This window comes from Solanum stenotomum, chromosome 5, assembly GCF_019186545.1.
Source record: "Solanum stenotomum isolate F172 chromosome 5, ASM1918654v1, whole genome shotgun sequence".
NCBI classification, from domain to species: domain Eukaryota; kingdom Viridiplantae; phylum Streptophyta; class Magnoliopsida; order Solanales; family Solanaceae; genus Solanum; species Solanum stenotomum.
In genome coordinates this window covers 8,966,418-8,983,154 of record NC_064286.1, presented here as the reverse complement: position 1 = coordinate 8,983,154, position 16,737 = coordinate 8,966,418, and the positions used below count along the sequence as shown (strand labels likewise).

Sequence of the window (16,737 nt, the reverse complement as noted above, 5' to 3'; positions counted from 1 at the left end):
GTAAGAAAAAGAGAGTTGAGAAAAATTGGGGGAAACACAACAATTACTCACTAAACATTGAGGAGTAAGTTTCTATTTTTTTATCACGTTTGTTGTTTACTGGGATTCATCGGAGCTTTGTCGGAATCTCACTTGTGGTTGTGGAAGTTTCTTCATGGTCAAGCTCGTTCGCCCAGTCGCTACTCCAAAAAAGATAGTGAAATAGCTCCCCTTTTACATTCTATTTAGATATGGTGTATCGTGTATTCATGCTCTAGCCTTGGTTTTACTACCTAGTATGTTGGAAAATGTTAGCTTAATTCTAGTCATAACTCATAATCATGAATAGGTTCCATAATCATGTAAGCATTAGAGTGTTTATTTTTCCATGTTTTGAGTAATCTTTTATCAAAAATTGTCAAATTCCTTTCTCTTTGCTTTATTTTGAATTGATTGTATGAATTTGTGTATAGCTACTCTTAGCAGTAGCCTCAATTGTTAGAAATCTCATCCTTTCGCATTAGCTCATTTGTTTTGGATTAAATTGTCATGGTTAACTTACTTTGCATTTTGTTTGAAGTTAGGCTAATCATCCTTCAAACTAGAAGGGACAAGGTTGTTTTGGTTTGGTATTATGACTATTTAACACTAGTTTATAATTAATTTATTCTTATATTAGATATGTAAAAATCTTGTTTGGAAACTTATTTTAAAAGCAATCGAACTTGAAGAAAAGATTCCAACACTTCTTGTTAGTTTTCTCCTATGCTTCTAATTTATGTTGAAAGAATGATATCAAGTCAGTGTTCATAGGCTTTCACTGGTTGGCCTCTATTTGCTTATGAGGATATATGTTCTATTTCTCTTTTTGTGTATGCTAAAAATTGCTTTAGTCATGTCTTGTTGTGTCTCATACTAAAGATGTTATTCTTGTGAAATAGTTTAAGTATGAATGTTAATCTTATTACTCTTTATTTGCATGTGACATTAGCCGAGTCTATTTTAGACTTCATTCTTGCATTTCATCGAATTGTTTTTCCCCTCGAGTCTGCTCCGGTCATCACTGGAAAATCGGAAATCCGTTATAGGTTTGGAAAGCTGAAAAAAGGGCTGATATGCAGCATGTATACATTCACTATACATGGATATACAAATCGAGTGAAGCAAGATACAGGAAAAAATTGAATGACATGTTTCAGGGGTTGAAATAGGCTGTATATATTTGATATTCAGTCCGATATACAGAAAATTGGGTCAAGATACTCTCGTATACAGCAGTATACACTCGACGTATGCACAGGATTTCAAAGGAAAAAATGGGACCAAAGCCCAAATTCCAGCAGCTTTCCCTTTTGACCTAATTGGGCCTAAACCCCATATATTTGAGCAGATTTTTGATAATTTTAGGACAGGTTGGGCCAAAGCCTAAAAAATTTGATTTTTTGCTTCTCTTTTATTTACCCTCATTATTTGTTTATTTGTGATTTGTTTAACTCTAACCTTTTTTATTTAATTTGATTTAATTTAATTAAGTTCCCAAAAAGATGAACCCTATTCTTTATGTTAGTTTATTTTAATAAAATTTCATTTTTTCATCAACTCTTGTATTTTTATTAAAAACCTTTATTTATTTTTTCAATTAATTAAAAATAGTTATCATGGTTTAATTGACCAATTTGTTTCAAATTATTATTTCTAAAATGATTCAAATAAATTATAATTTATATAATTTTGTTAAATCCTAATTGACCGAGTTGTTTCAATTAAGGTTCCATTTTCTTAAAAATTAAAAAAAAAGTTGTTATCTTAACTACTTTCTCAAGTTAATCAAATATTGTAAATTATTATTCTTTTGTTAAATCACCTTTTTTTTCTAAAAAATAGTCAAAATATATTTTAGTCAAGTCGAAGGTCAACCGCATGTTAACAGACACTTCAAATGCTTAAACCCTTCTCGAAGTGTAAATTGAACCCCGAACCCTCTTTGGTATTTTCAAATGATTTTTTCTGTTTAAATCTTTGAAAATTATAAGTTTTCTTAATTTCTTTAAAAAATTAAGTGGCGACTTTTTTCTAAGTATTTTTCTCAAATTGTTTTATACTTAAAACATCTCAAAAATGTGATTTTCTAAGGATAAGAAAATTACAGCACAATAGAAATGGCGACTCTGTTGTGGACTTAATTGAGTTCTAACCATAAGATTTGATTATTTGACTAATTGTTATTAATTGCTGAATTGTTTATTTGTGCTTAATGTGTTTAAATTGTTATAAACTATTGCATTTATGATATAACATATTCCGTCAAACGATGCTTAATTTTATTTTCCACTTAAAGGACAATGATGTGGGCCGCAGTCGTTCGTTAACCAAATTGTTCTCAGGACACCCTGACGAATGTAGTTGGCTACTGGATAGTCAACGGTCGTTAACTGTCCCATCCCAAGTAGTCCGCTAGGGTCACCAGTCCATTTCAAATAAACTCCACTCTTAGTCAACTAGCGTAGAGTGAAACCAAATCCTGATTTTAGCGCATTTTTAACTAAGTTGACCCAACACCCAAGGCGTGTTGGGCCCATTAGAAGCTCACCCTGTGTCTGTTTGACTTATGGTCAATAAAAAGACAATCATATTTATGTGTTTAAATTAGAAGGATGTACACGCCATTTGGTGAAACATTGTCTCTTGGGTTAGAGCGTTAGATTATAGTTTTATTTTCTTCTAATCGAAGAAGGAGCAAGTTATCATTACAAACAAAAGTTTGGGCATATGGAGACGACCAGAAATCAAGGACGAATGACCTTCTATAGAAGCATAGTTTAGAATTGTACCCCTGCGTGGGACTGATTATTTGTACTCCATATTTCCCATTATGTATCCCCATTTAGTTTATTCATAAATACTGTATAAATTTGGGTTTTGGGGGCAATGAAATGTTTCAAATAACGTTATACATCCTTCAAATCGCTAGGCCTACCCTTTTCGCAAAAGGGTCACATACATGTTTAGAACGCACAATATTTGTTAATGTGTTATAACTGTTTGTGTGAATATGTTGCTTCATTTGGAGATATTCTAGCTCACTCTTCTTCAAATTTTTTTAGAACCCCTAAGCACAAATATCAAGTCATTATCGAAAGTACGTCCAAACACTCTTCAAGTCTTTAGTTTCCCAATAAATTCGAATTTCATTTTTTAAATCCTACTCTCTCATACCAGAAAAAGATTCACCGTCTCAAATCAAAAGAGATTCAAGGGTCGAACTACGTAGGACCTGAATTCTCCTTCGTGAGATACGTAGGCAACCTTTCAAGGTTCGGTCCCAATTTTTGAGAAATTATTCTTTCCAACTTTTACAAAGAAATTAGAGTTACATCTTAATCGAAAATCAAAAATTATGACAATAAAAGATACAATCAACTTTGTCTCGACTCAAGTTGATATTTCTGATCCACTAAGTTCAAAATCGAATAGACAAATTCCCATCTATTTAGTCATTTCTCTAAATACGTGGGCTAGTTTATCTTCAAGTGGAGCAACACTTATGTGTTTGTGGTCATATGTGTGATATTTTGTATTATTTATCATCTACATAGACTAACACGTTTACCTTTTGAGTTGTTTTTCTTTGTCAGGTATTTAGAACTAATCTGTGTTGATAAGCTGGCTGGTCATCCTTATTTTACAAGATCTAAGGCTCCCAAAGATTCCTTCCTCGATCAAAATTTGCAAAAAGGAAAGGCAATAATGAGTGATAACAATGAAGAGATTGGTCTGAATGATGTTGTTGTGGCTCAGCCCACTGTCGCTGATCAAAATGAATTAATTATGCAATTGATGCAACATATTGCCGAAATGAGGGTTGAAATGCAAAGAAGACAAGATCTACCGAATCCAATTTTTTCGGTCAACCCTCAAGGAGATGGAAGATCTCCACTCCACTTTCCTCCTTCAAACGCGAAACAGGTTCAGAATCCACCCTCTAACCCTGCTCAAAATCCCCCAATCATCGACCTAACCTCCCCAAATCTCCATCATGCCTCCGTCTCTTATCAAGCGCCACCTCTTCCTCAAGATACCAACTCCCAAATGCCACTTCCTCCTCAAAATGCCAACCCGCAATCTTGCCCTCCCCCTCAAAACCAAAATGTCAATAATTTGCAAACCTTCTCACACCATCAAAATCAGTATACCAACCCCCAGACTTTCCCCCAAAATCACCAAGCCACAGAAAATACCCAGAGTCCCTCCGCTGCTCTGCCATTGCCTCTAAAGACTACTTTCAAATTTCAATTCCAAATGAACACTATGCCAACTGTTCTGAGCTTGATCACTATAAGGAACGGGAGAGAGAGTGGAGGTCAAAGGAAGAGGCAGTCAAGCTGAATATGAAAGAAGAGATCAGGAAAGCCATGAAGGAGTTGCATTGTATTCCTGAAGTCGATGGGTTGAGTTATGAGGATTTGTGCATCCATTCGGATTTGGATCTCCCGGAAGGGTTTAAAGTGCCAAAATTCGATACTTTCGGAGGAACAGGGAATCCCTTGGCGCACCTGAGAGCCTACTGTGACCAACTCGTAGGAGTTGGCAGGAATGAAGCCTTGTTAATGCGGCTCTTTAGCCGAAGTTTAAATGGAGAAGCCTTGGAATGGTTTACTTCCCATTAGATAAATCAGTGGTCCAGCTGAAATGCACTAGCTAAAGATTTCGTCGAACGGTTCGCCTACAATGTGGAGATCGTTCCTGATCTCTATTATTTGGAGAGAATTAAGAAGAAATCCACTGAAAGCTATCGTGAATATGCGTATAGGTGGAGGAAAGAGGCCGCCCGGGTTCGACCTCCCATGTATGAGAAGGAGATCGTTGAAGTGTTCATACGCATTCAAGAGCCAGAATATTATGACAGGATAATGTTGCTCATTGGAGCAAAATTTGCGGAGATAGTCAAGGTAGGTGAGACTATCGAGAATGGGCTTAAAATCGGAAAGATTTCTCGCGTTGTCGCCCCTACCGAATCTTCAGGATTGTTGAAAAAGAAGAGAGAGGATGTGTCTTCTATTTCCTACGCATCTGATGATAAAGGACATTTCAAAAAATCCTCACCTTTCAAAGGTTATCCTCGAGCTCCACAAAATTCTTATCCAATTTGTTATACCCAATCAAGTTATCAAATTCCCCCACCGAGTTATCAAATTCTACCCCATAATTACCAAACTCCACCAATGAGTTACCAAACTCCACCTCCACATTACCAAAATACCCATTCGTATTACCAAACTTCATCAGTTAATTGTTTGAATATCCAATCAAGTTACCAAAATCCACCTCAGCAATACCAAAATACCCCTCCTAGCTACCGAGCTCCACAATATCCAAATTTCCAAACGCCAGCACTAACTCACCAAAATCCTCCAGACTACCGTCAAGTACCCTCATATCTAGGAAATAATTACGATCCTCCTCGCCTAAATCTTGAGAAGAAAACTTCTAGATTCTTTACCCCCTTGATTGAGAGTCGAACACAACTTTTTGAGAGATTGCAATCAGTTGGTCTGATACATACAATTGATCCAAAAAACATCAATGTCAACTCCAAGTTTTATAGACCTGATCTTCACTGTACTTATCATTCAGGAAGTGCTGGGTATAATACTAAGGATTGTATCGACTTGAAGCATAAAATTCAAAACTTGATAGATGAAAGCGTCGTCACTCTTCAGACATCCACTCATAATGTCAATAGTAACCCCATGCCGAATCATGGAGGGGTGACTATTAATATGATTAAAGTCGAAGAAGATTTGAATGTGGAGAAAGTTATAATCTCAGCCAACTTTGAAAAACTTGAGAAAATTGTAGTCTCTCCAACCAAAAGGGAGAAATCTGAATTTAGAATCATGGCACCTCATCAAGCTTTTGCTTTAGTGCCAAAGGAGGGTCAGAACAAGTTGAAGATTGATCAAGCTTTTTCAAAATCATTGTCTCACTCATATAAGTCTTTTCTAATACAAAATGGTCTGAGGTAAGGAATCGAAAATTTGTTCAAAGAAGGTGATATTGTGCATGGGGAGATGATTGAGACATCAGTCATACTAGACAATGAGCCAAAGGAGCAAATGCCCAACTGGACATCCACTCCGATCTTGACTCCTCGCTCGTCTTGGTAGAAATAGACAATTTTCTATGATTATTTCTAAAATTGGTAGTGTTCCGAATGAGGCTCGAGACCCATCTTTTACTCTATTTTTGCCTCAATATGTTTTAACCTACCTCTTAATATTTTGAAAAGGAAAAATGATTTATTTTCAAGGCCATAGTTCTTATTTTCTTATTTCAAATGAAAAACTCATTTATTGCGAAAATTTGTTTTACTTGCTTTATATTTGCTATCTAACAGTACCTGTCTATGATTTTAGTGAAAATATTTCCAAATCTGTCAATATCATGTCGTGTCACAAACTAAATGAATAAAATGTGGTAGATGCGGATGAATTTGAGGACAATAATAAGAAGATCATGGTACCCGAACACCTGGTTGAGAAATTCAGATAGTTCGAGAGTCAAGATAAGCCGAATTCAGAAGAGAACTGAATAGTGAATCAGGAAAATGATGAATGCATCAAAGATATCAAAATTGATGCATATCTGACAAAAGCACATGAGAGAGAACTCATCAGTTTGCTTAAAGAACACATCAATACATTTGTTTAATGACGACATTACATGGTTGAGCCTGAACATTAGATCTCACAAATCATCAGTCCACTTAAGTGTTGTTAAAATATACCATGTTTGAAGACTCAATTTCTGTCTTTTCCTTGTAATCGCTTTTATTTTCCTGTAATCGTTTGTGTTCAGAACTTATTCCTTTTGTATTTGAACTACGTTCGACCTGAATTCTCAAAAATGAGATACGTTGGCGTCCTATGTTGGCCTCGATCGGTTCTTTGCTTAAATTTCTTATTTTGTTAGTCCTTGAGAGGGGAACTACGTTTGACTTGATTTCTGCGTCAACGGGATACGTAGGCGCCACAAGGGCTCGATCATATTTTTCGTAAGATTTCTATTTTTCTTTATAGAAATTGGGACAGAATTTTTGAAAGGAAGAAGAAGATCTCTCCAACATAGTCAAGACTGAGCTTACATGGAGGACTGTAACTGGGACAGAATTTTCGAGAGGATCTCAAAAATTTCGTAGTTTGTTCATCAACGTTTGAAGATAAGCCAAGACAGTTAACTGGGACAGAAATTTTGAAGATGACCTCAAAAATTTCAATAGGGTTCATCGACAGTTTAGAGCAATTTTGAATATTTCTCAACAAGTAATCAGATAGATCTCGAAACATTAACTCCAAATGGCGTTCATCTAGCTTGACGTGACATGACAGTTGGCAGTGACCTTTTCCAAATATTACTTTTGAAAATCTATTTTTTTTCTTAAAAACTCTTTCTTCATGATTAAATTATTTGCATAAAAATATTTTGTCTTATCTATCAAGAAGCGGGAAATCAGAAAAATCAACCGGAGATAGCAAGACAAGGAGCAGACAACCGAAGATATCAACACAAATCAGTTCATTTTCTAAACTAACAATTTTTTTGTGGATGCAGGTTTATAGGCTCACCTCAAAATCAACATATTCCACCATTCAATGAATATGGAGAAGTCAAAAGGGCGAAGAGCTCCCAAAAATTGATAATTTTTCCGTGGATGCATGAAATATTTTAGGCTTCTTCTGACAAAGAATTGGGAATATGAATAGCATTATTCAAATTCTCAACAAGGAGAGGTCCACAATGAATATGCAATCATGTTCGGAAATGGAATAAAGGAAAACATCAAAGAAAGAAATTTTATTTATTTTTCAGCAACTAAAGATACTTGGAGGACATTATCTGTATCATATTATTGGACATGATAATATTACTATCCGGAGAGTCATTTATATCATATTATCAAATGAGATGATATCGCTACTCCGAGGGTCTTTTTTTATTATATTATCGATTGAGATGATACCGCCACCCAGAAGATCACCTATGCTGTCCGGTGAAACATTATCTTCGTTCGGTACCAGGGATGACATCATCAGAAAAGAAGATCATGCATTGCAAGAGAAGGATTTCATGCATTGCGAGAAGAAGAAGCCATGTATAGCAAGAGAAAAAGGCATGCATCGCAAGAGAAAGATTTACGCATAGCAAGAGAAATATTCATGCGTTGCAAGAGAAAGATTCATGCATCACGAGAAAAAGTTTCATGCATCGCGGAGAGAAAATCGTGCATCGAGGAAAAAGATTCATGCATCGCGAGAGAAAAATTCATGCATAGCAGAAAAAGCCATGCATCGCGAGAAAGAAAGGCATGTATCGCAAGAGAAAGATTCATGCATCGTGAGAAAAAGTTTCATGCATCGAGGAAAAAGATTCATGCATCGCAAGAGAAAAATTCATGCATAACGAAAAAAGTCATGCATCGTGGTAAAGAAAGGCATGCATCACAAGAGAAAGATTCATGCATTGCAAGAGAAAGTTTCATGCATCGCAGAGAGAAAACCATGCATCAAGGAAAAAGATTCATGCATCGCAAGAGAAAGATTCATGCATAGCGTAAAAAGTCATGCATCGCGGGAAAAGGTCATGCATAGCAAGAGAAAATGATTCATGCATCGCGGGAAAAGATCATGCATTGCAAGAGAAAATGATTCATGCATCACGGGGAAAGATCATGCATAGCCAGAGAAATAATTCATGAATCACGAGAAAAGATCATGCATAGCAAGAGAAAGAAGTCATGCATCGCAAAGAAGTCATGCATTGCAAGAGAAAGAGATTTATGCATCGTAAGACAAGATTCATGCATCGCAAAAAAAAATTCACGCATCGCGAGAAAGATTCGCCCATCAAAAGAGAACCAACATCAATTGCATTATTTTCCTTGCAAATACAACATCAAGAGAACTATCAACATATTACATCTGCATATTTTATTACTTCGTCATCAAAATAAGAGTACATTGAAGATTATATTACAAATACAAAATATGAGCTTTATTTGCTTTACATCAAACTGGAGGAAACTGGCATCAAATGTTCAAGTAGAGCAATTAAGTGTCAACACAGTAAAAGACACTATCTTCCCATTTGGGGTTACATTTTTTTTTATACTAATAAGTTTTATATCAGTCTTTGTCGAGAGCATCCAAGAGGATGAATTCTCAAGCAAATCACAGGTGTGGACGACATCAAAAATGATGCAGCACAACGTGAAACTTTTTCTTAGCAGGGAACCGGGACACAGTCCAACGAGGAGTGCCAAACTCTTAGGACGCGAGCAGAGAATCGACTTCCACCACAATCAAACCACACCCCTATCAAAAGGCATGTGGGCATTTCTTTAGGTTTATCGATTCCAGTTTTGAATTCGGGAAATTTTGGCTTTCACCGGAGGCAACTTTCCAATCCAAGTAACAATGCACTAAGAGCTTTGAAAATTATGTTTGTGTCGAACTACAAGCAGCTTGATTCCCTAGGTTAAGGGATATGTAGGGGGATCAGTGTTGAAACTCGGTTGTATTCCATCATTCGCTCTTAAATCGTATTCTCGAGCATTTCGATCTTTCCATAATTCGATGTCAGGATAGTTTTTGATTTCTTTCAGAGTCGTGCGTTAAACCAAGCGTATCGAACTACAAGTGGCTTGAATTCTAATGAAACCTGAGATATGTAAGAAACCCAATTCTGGGGTTCGACCATGATTCCTAAAGTCCGTACCAAAATCCCTTATCTAAAGACGAAGGTGTGGTCGGTCAAAATTAAATTTGCCAATTTCATTTGCCTCGAATTGCTTTCATTAATCCAAGTCAAACGAGGGACAGCTGTTGACACCCAATTTTGGACCTCCACAATATAAATTAATCATCGAACTTCTTAAATTCCAAACAATTTGAAATAATTGACTTCATAAATTTTAAATATTTTTCAAGTCATTTTAAGTAATTTTGTCATTTTTATAATTTTTTTAAAAAAATAAAAAATATATATATGAATATATATATATATATATATATATATTTTATATAATTTTGTATATATTTATTATATTAGTATTTGGAAATTGTCTCAAAAGACTTTAGTTTTACCTAAATATTTGGTTAATTAATTAGCTAATTATTAGTTTATAATTAAATTAATTGTTTTACAATCGAATTAATTATTTTATGTCGCTAAGATTAAGAAGTTCGTTAATTAATTTATGAAAATTTATCTTGTTGCATTTTTTAGCCAATTGTTTATCCTATCCTTAACCCCTTAAAAGACAAAAAAAAATGGGCCTTTTCCACGACCCAATTCTTCCTATTAGCAGACCCAATACAATGCTATTCTTATTTCCTTTCCTCTAGCCCATTTCCTTTGTTCAAGCCGGCCCATTTCTTAACTCCAATTCAAATCCCAGCCCACCAATTCTCTTTACAATAGTACCAAGACCCAACCCATCAAAGAAAACCAATTACAATACATACATCAGCATATACATACACATACCAAACCGACCCGACTTCTTCTTCTCCCCTACGCGAGAACCAAAAGTCAAGAGCTGCAAACCCAGAAATCGCGGACAGCAGCAAATCGCGGTTGACCAAACCCGAAAATCACGCCAACAGTACGCTCCCATACACAAGAATCAGCCTTTTACCTGATTTTGAGCAAGGATTTGAGGATCTTCGTACAAATTTGAATTCAACATTTGGCTATTTTCCCCCTAAATCGACCCCGAAATTCCTCTATATAAACCTCCATCTTCTTAGTATCTGGGGGGNGGGGGGGTGAGAAAAAAAAGTTGAGCAAAATAGGGGGAAGCACAACAATTAATCACAAAACATTGAGGAGTAAGTTTCTATTTTTTTTATCACGTTTGCTGTTTACTGGGATTCATCGGAGCTTTGTTGGAATCTCACTTGTGGTTGTGGAAGTTTCTTCATGGTCAAGCTCGTTCGCCCAGTCGCTACTCCAAAAAAGATAGTGAAATAGCTCCCCTTTTACATTCTATTTAGATATGGTGTATCGTGTATTCATGCTCTAGCCTTGGTTTTACTACCTAGTATGTTGGAAAATGTTAGCTTAATTCTAGTCATAACTCATAATCATGAATAGGTTCCATAATCATGTAAGCATTAGAGTGTTTATTTTTCTATGTTTTGAGTAATCTTTTATCAAAAATTGTCAAATTCCTTTCTCTTTGCTTTATTTTGAATTGATTGTATGAATTTGTGTATGGCTACTCTTAGCAGTAGCCTCAATTGTTAGAAATCTCATCCTTTCGCATTAGCTCATTTGTTTTGGATTAAATTGTCATGGTTAACTTACTTTGCATTTTGTTTGAAGTTAGGCTAATCATCCTTCAAACTATAAGGGACAAGGTTGTTTTGGTTTGGTAATATGACTATTTAACACTAGTTTATAATTAATTTATTCTTATATTAGATATGTAAAAATCTTGTTTGGAAACTTATTTTAAAAGCAATCTAACTTGAAGAAAAGTTTCCAACACTTCTTGTTAGTTTTCTCCATTGCTTCTAATTTATGTTGTAAGAATGATATCAAGTCAGTGTTCATAGGCTTTCACTGGTTGGCCTCTATTTGCTTATGAGGATATATGTTCTATTTCTCTTTTTGTGTATGCTAAAAATTGCTTTAGTCATGTCTTGTTGTGTCTCATACTAAAGATGTTATTCTTGTGAAATAGTTTAAGTATGAATGTTAATCTTATTACTCTTTATTTGCATGTGACATTGGCCGAGTCTATTTTGGACTTCAGTCTTGCATTTCATCGAATTGCTTTTCCCCTCGAGTCTGCTTCGGTCATCACTGGAAAATCGGAAATCCGTTACAGGTCTGGAAAGCTGAAAAAGGGGCTGATATGCAGCCTGTATACATTCACTATGCATTGATATACAGATCGAGTGAAGCAAAATACAGGAAAAAATCGAATGACATGATTCAGGGTTTGAAATAGGTTGTATATATTTGATATTCAGTCCGATATACAGGAAAATGGGTCAAGATACTCTCGTATACAGCAGTATACACTCGACGTATACACAAGATTTCAAAGGTAAAAATGGGGCCAAAGCCCAAATTCCAGCAGCTTTCTCTATTGACCCAATTGGGGCAAAAACCCATATATTTGAGCAGATTTTTGATAATTTTAGGACAGGTTGGGCCAAAGCCTAAAAAATTTGATTTTTTGCTTCTCTTTTATTTACCCTCATTATTTGTTTATTTGTGATTTGTTTAACTCTAACCTTTTTTATTTAATTTGATTTAATTTAATTAAATTCCCAAAAAGATCAACCATATTCTTTATGTTAGTTTATTTTAATAAAATTTCATTTTTTCATCAACTCTTGTATTTTTATTAAAAACCTTTATTTATTTTTTCAATTAATTAAAAATAGTTATCATGGTTTAATTGACCAATTTGTTTCAAATTATTATTTCTAAAATGATTCAAATAAATTATAATTTATATAATTTTGTTAAAATCCTAATTGACCGAGTTGTTTCAATTAATTTTCCATTTTCTTAAAAATTAAAAAAAAAGTTCTTATCTTAACTACTTTCTCAAGTCAATCAAATATTGTAAATTATTATTCTTATGTTAAGTCACCTTTTTTTTCTAAAAAATAGACAAAATATATTTTAGTCAAGTCGATGGTCAACCGCATGTTAGCGGGCACTTCGAATGCTTAAACCCTTCTCGAAGTGTAAATTGAACCCCGAACCCTCTTTAGTATTTTCAAATGATTTTTTCTGTTTAAATCTTTGAAAATTATAAGTTTTCTTAATTTCTTTAAAAAATTAAGTGATGACTCTTTTCTAAGTATTTTTCTCAAATTGTTTTATACTTAGAACATTTAAAAAATGTGATTTTTCTAAGGATAGGAAAATTACGGCACAACACACATAATAAGCAAAATATCTCACACCAAACTATGTACCTATGTGGCTCACTAACCACTACTCATTTTAAATTAAGACTAACATATCTACTACAAAATATCTCCAACCTAGGAGTTTCTAGACAAATCTTACTTTTTCAACATATCTAATACAAAATATCTCCAATCTAGGAGTTTCTAGACAAATCTTACTTTTCTAACATATCTAATACAAAATATCTCCAATCTAGAAGTTTCTAGACAAATCTTAATTTTCTAACATGGCCTCTCCAGTCTCTTAACTTAACTCCAAATCAATATTATCCGAATAAGAGTTTAAAAAGAAATAACGTGCGACAATATTTATAGACATCTAACAACCAACTCTTCGATAGCACGCTAGCATAAAAATCACCAATCTTAAAGAATCATACCAAAAAGAAAGGAAAAAAACCTTCACATACCTAGAATCCAAGCTTGAAAGACTTGAGTAGATAATCAACTTTATTTTGATGCTTAAAATAAAAAGCTCCAGATATTTTCCTATGAAATCTACTTTAGTTTCCAACGTGAATAGAGGCTTTTGGAACTCTTTTTTCTGTTTTTTTTCTCCATATTCAAGTACTCTTAGATATAGATATAAACAACCAATATTGCAAGATAAGTGCAAACTTTTGATCTTAATTCTTTATTATTTAAAAAATTAATTGAATAATAGGTGTAAGTCTTAAATGAGAACAAACTTTGTGCACTCCTCCAACATTTCCACGTGGAAGTGATGTGCCAATATAACACCATTCTTATCCCGCTAAGTATACACTCGAATATTTTGAAGGTTCCTGATAAAATATATATAACTTTTTACATATATTACAATTAGTCAAAAAACAATATTTTAAATAAAGCCCACCTTATATAATAGTAATTTCTTAACATAATTATACTTTTTTTTTATCTCTGTTAAAAAACTTAATAATTTACAGAACAATTGTAAAACAAATACATTCACAATAATATCGTCACTAACCCAATTTTTTTCCATAAGCAGTTAAATCATTTTATTGAAGGAACTAAAGATTATATATTTATTGAATTCCCATTCAAATCCAACATTCCTAGATCACGTCCGATGTTATAAATAAAATTCTAAAATTTAAACTCGTAAGCCATTTTTTCCGAACAAAGGACGACCTTAAACGTATGAGGTGTTACATCTTCCCCCCTTAGAAACATTCGTCCTCGAATGTAAAATAGAGAACATGAGTGAGGCTAAGAACCTTATACCATAACACTTGGACTTTCTACCCAACTTCTTCGTAACTACGAGGAGACTTAACCAAAACAACCTGGACCTACCAAGGTATAAATATGACCAAGAAAGCAATGAAAATAAATACCTGCTATGCCACTGGATGAAGGCTCTAGATTCTGCTTGCTTGTCAAGGAAAATATCCGATTTGGGTTGCCACTTGGAGCCAAAGCTCGGCCTCTACCTCGACCCCGACCAATAAAAGATTGGGTTCCCTGCTCGATTTGATTAATTGGTGATGATGATCCTGTCCCCGAACCAGTTGGATATGCCCTACCACCCTGCCTCCGAGTTGGGCAGTCCCTCATCTTATGTCCCTCTTGACCACATGAAAAACAAGTTGTTGAACTCCCCATGCATCTTCCATAATGTGCTTTCCAACAATGACTACAATATGGAGGGCTTGGCACAACATGATCTATTTGTTGTTGAGCTCCTGGTACTCTAAAACCCTCCCTTGGTCCTAGTGAAATATACAAATCAGTCCGATCATCTCGCATCTGAAACGGTGGAGGCCTAGGTGGTCGCTTATGATATCTTGGCCTAGTGCCACTCTGAAATCCCTCCAGGAAGTTTGTTGGCCTTAACCTTTTATGCTGCTCTCTTTCAACTCTTTCGACGTTTAGTTGTTGTCGCTGGAGCTCTTCCAAATTCTGCGCAAGAGCTTGAATACAAGAAGGATCCATATTATCCTGCATAGAAGCTATAGTGCAAGCCCTTACATACTCTGGTGCCAGCCCGGCTACAAATCGATAAATCCTAGCTCATACACTATTCACATAGGATGGCACGTACCTGGCCAATGAATCAAACTTCAAGCTATACTCACGAACACTTATGTTCCCTTGACGGAGAGCCAAGAACTGATCAACACGGGACTCTCGCATTTCAAGAGACAAGAACTAATCCAGAAAAGAGCTTGAGAAATCAGTCCAACTAATTGGAGGTTCTTTTTTTCCTCTAAACTTTTCCCATCCTTCGTACCGTAGAATAGCTATGTCTCGCAGCCTAAAAGCTGCAAACTCCATTGCCTCGATCCCTGTAGCATGCATCACCTTAAAGATTCGGCCAAGTTGATCAATGAAATATTGAGGGTCTTCCCTTTGATCTGTCCCTGTAAACTCTAGGGGCTCAGGGTAAGAAACTCTCAAATACTCGAACTCTTGAGTCCCTCAGTAGTCCCGATACCATCAAGTGCCCTATGCACTCTTGGTGTAGTCACCACTTGAGTTAATAGATGTATTACATTCCTTATATCCTGATTTGTCGCAATAGGGGGAGGAGTTAGGGGTACGGTAGCACTAGGAGGCTCCTCTTGTGGTGGAACATTTGGACAAGGTGGAGGGATAATCTCGTCCTAATCCTCTGATGGATCTGTCTCATTGGGTTGTACACTACTAGTTCCCTCACCTGCGGCCACGTCTAGCATATGGTCGGTCGTAGTTCTTCGAGTCACAGGCATCCCTGCATACAAATAACAAACGTGAACTCAACTCCTAGCTCCTATGACTTATCCTTATAGCACGATTAGGGATAAAAAGAAAGGGTAACAACTCCCATATGCCTCATAGACTAGTGATTATAAGTATGGTGCACAACATACTGATAATCAAGATTCTACCAGACACGGCTTATAGATTCCCTAGGACACGACGTTGCTATGATACCAAGATTGTCACACCCCAAACTCGGAGAGGCGCGACTGGCACCCGTTGTCTCACTTAACTGAGCAGATGGCCTGAAACGACTCCAAAAATGCCCGAAAATGTGCTTCGGAAGCACCTATAATTGTAATTTCCATATATCTCAAAATCCGTGCATGATTTCGGAAATTCGACTTCATATTCTTATTCAGGGGGTCAAATTGAGTGGAAAATGAGTCTAACCGGAATTTTAGAGCAACCGTATCAAAATTCAAAAATCGCAAAAAATGCGATTTGGAGGGTCAACTTTAAAGAGGCGTATCTCTTAGCACACAAGGAACTGGAAGAGCCACTACCTATTAAATTAAAGCCCTTCGAGTTAGCTTTCCAATACAATTGGTTTCACCTCATTCCAAGTTAGGATGAAGGAGTTATGACCATTTTCGTAAAACCTGTCCGGGCAGAATTGCAATTTCCAGTAGCTGTTTTTTTTTAAAGCCTCATTTTTTTTTGGCCAAGTATTGGGGCGTTTTTTTTTATAAAGAGGGGATATGTCCCATACTTAGTCATATTTTGTTTCTAACTTCAAAACACTCAAAAACACTCTCTAAGCCCCCTCCAAACTTTCACCAAGATCTTCAACCAAATTCAAACATCTCAAGCTCTAATTCCGAATTCAAGACTCAATCTCAAGCTTCAATTCTCCATCCCAATCTTCATCAAGGATTCTCCAAAGTTGAGGTATGTGGGTTTGATTGTGGAAACCTTCCTTTCCACAAGTCCAACCATTTATTCTCTATTTTTACTTCAAGTTATGGGTCCTTATGGTTATTATGAACTCTTGAAGTATGGAATTACTACTACA

The 16,737-nt window shown here is 35.6% G+C and overlaps 1 protein-coding gene across 5 annotated transcripts in view; it reads left to right on the top strand.

Moving 5' to 3' along the window:
- The window catches only part of LOC125864477 (actin-depolymerizing factor 10-like), a 616,735-nt gene that overhangs the window by 105,378 nt on the left and 494,620 nt on the right, over window positions 1–16,737 (top strand). Inside the window, exon 1 of one of the 5 annotated variants that reach the window (XM_049544494.1) lies at window positions 9,636–9,641. The exons of the other annotated variants lie outside the window; for them this stretch is intronic. The gene's annotated coding sequence lies outside the window, so the exon portion shown is untranslated. Of the gene's footprint in view, window positions 1–9,635; window positions 9,642–16,737 lie in introns of those variants that run through there. 5 annotated transcript variants of the gene reach the window in all.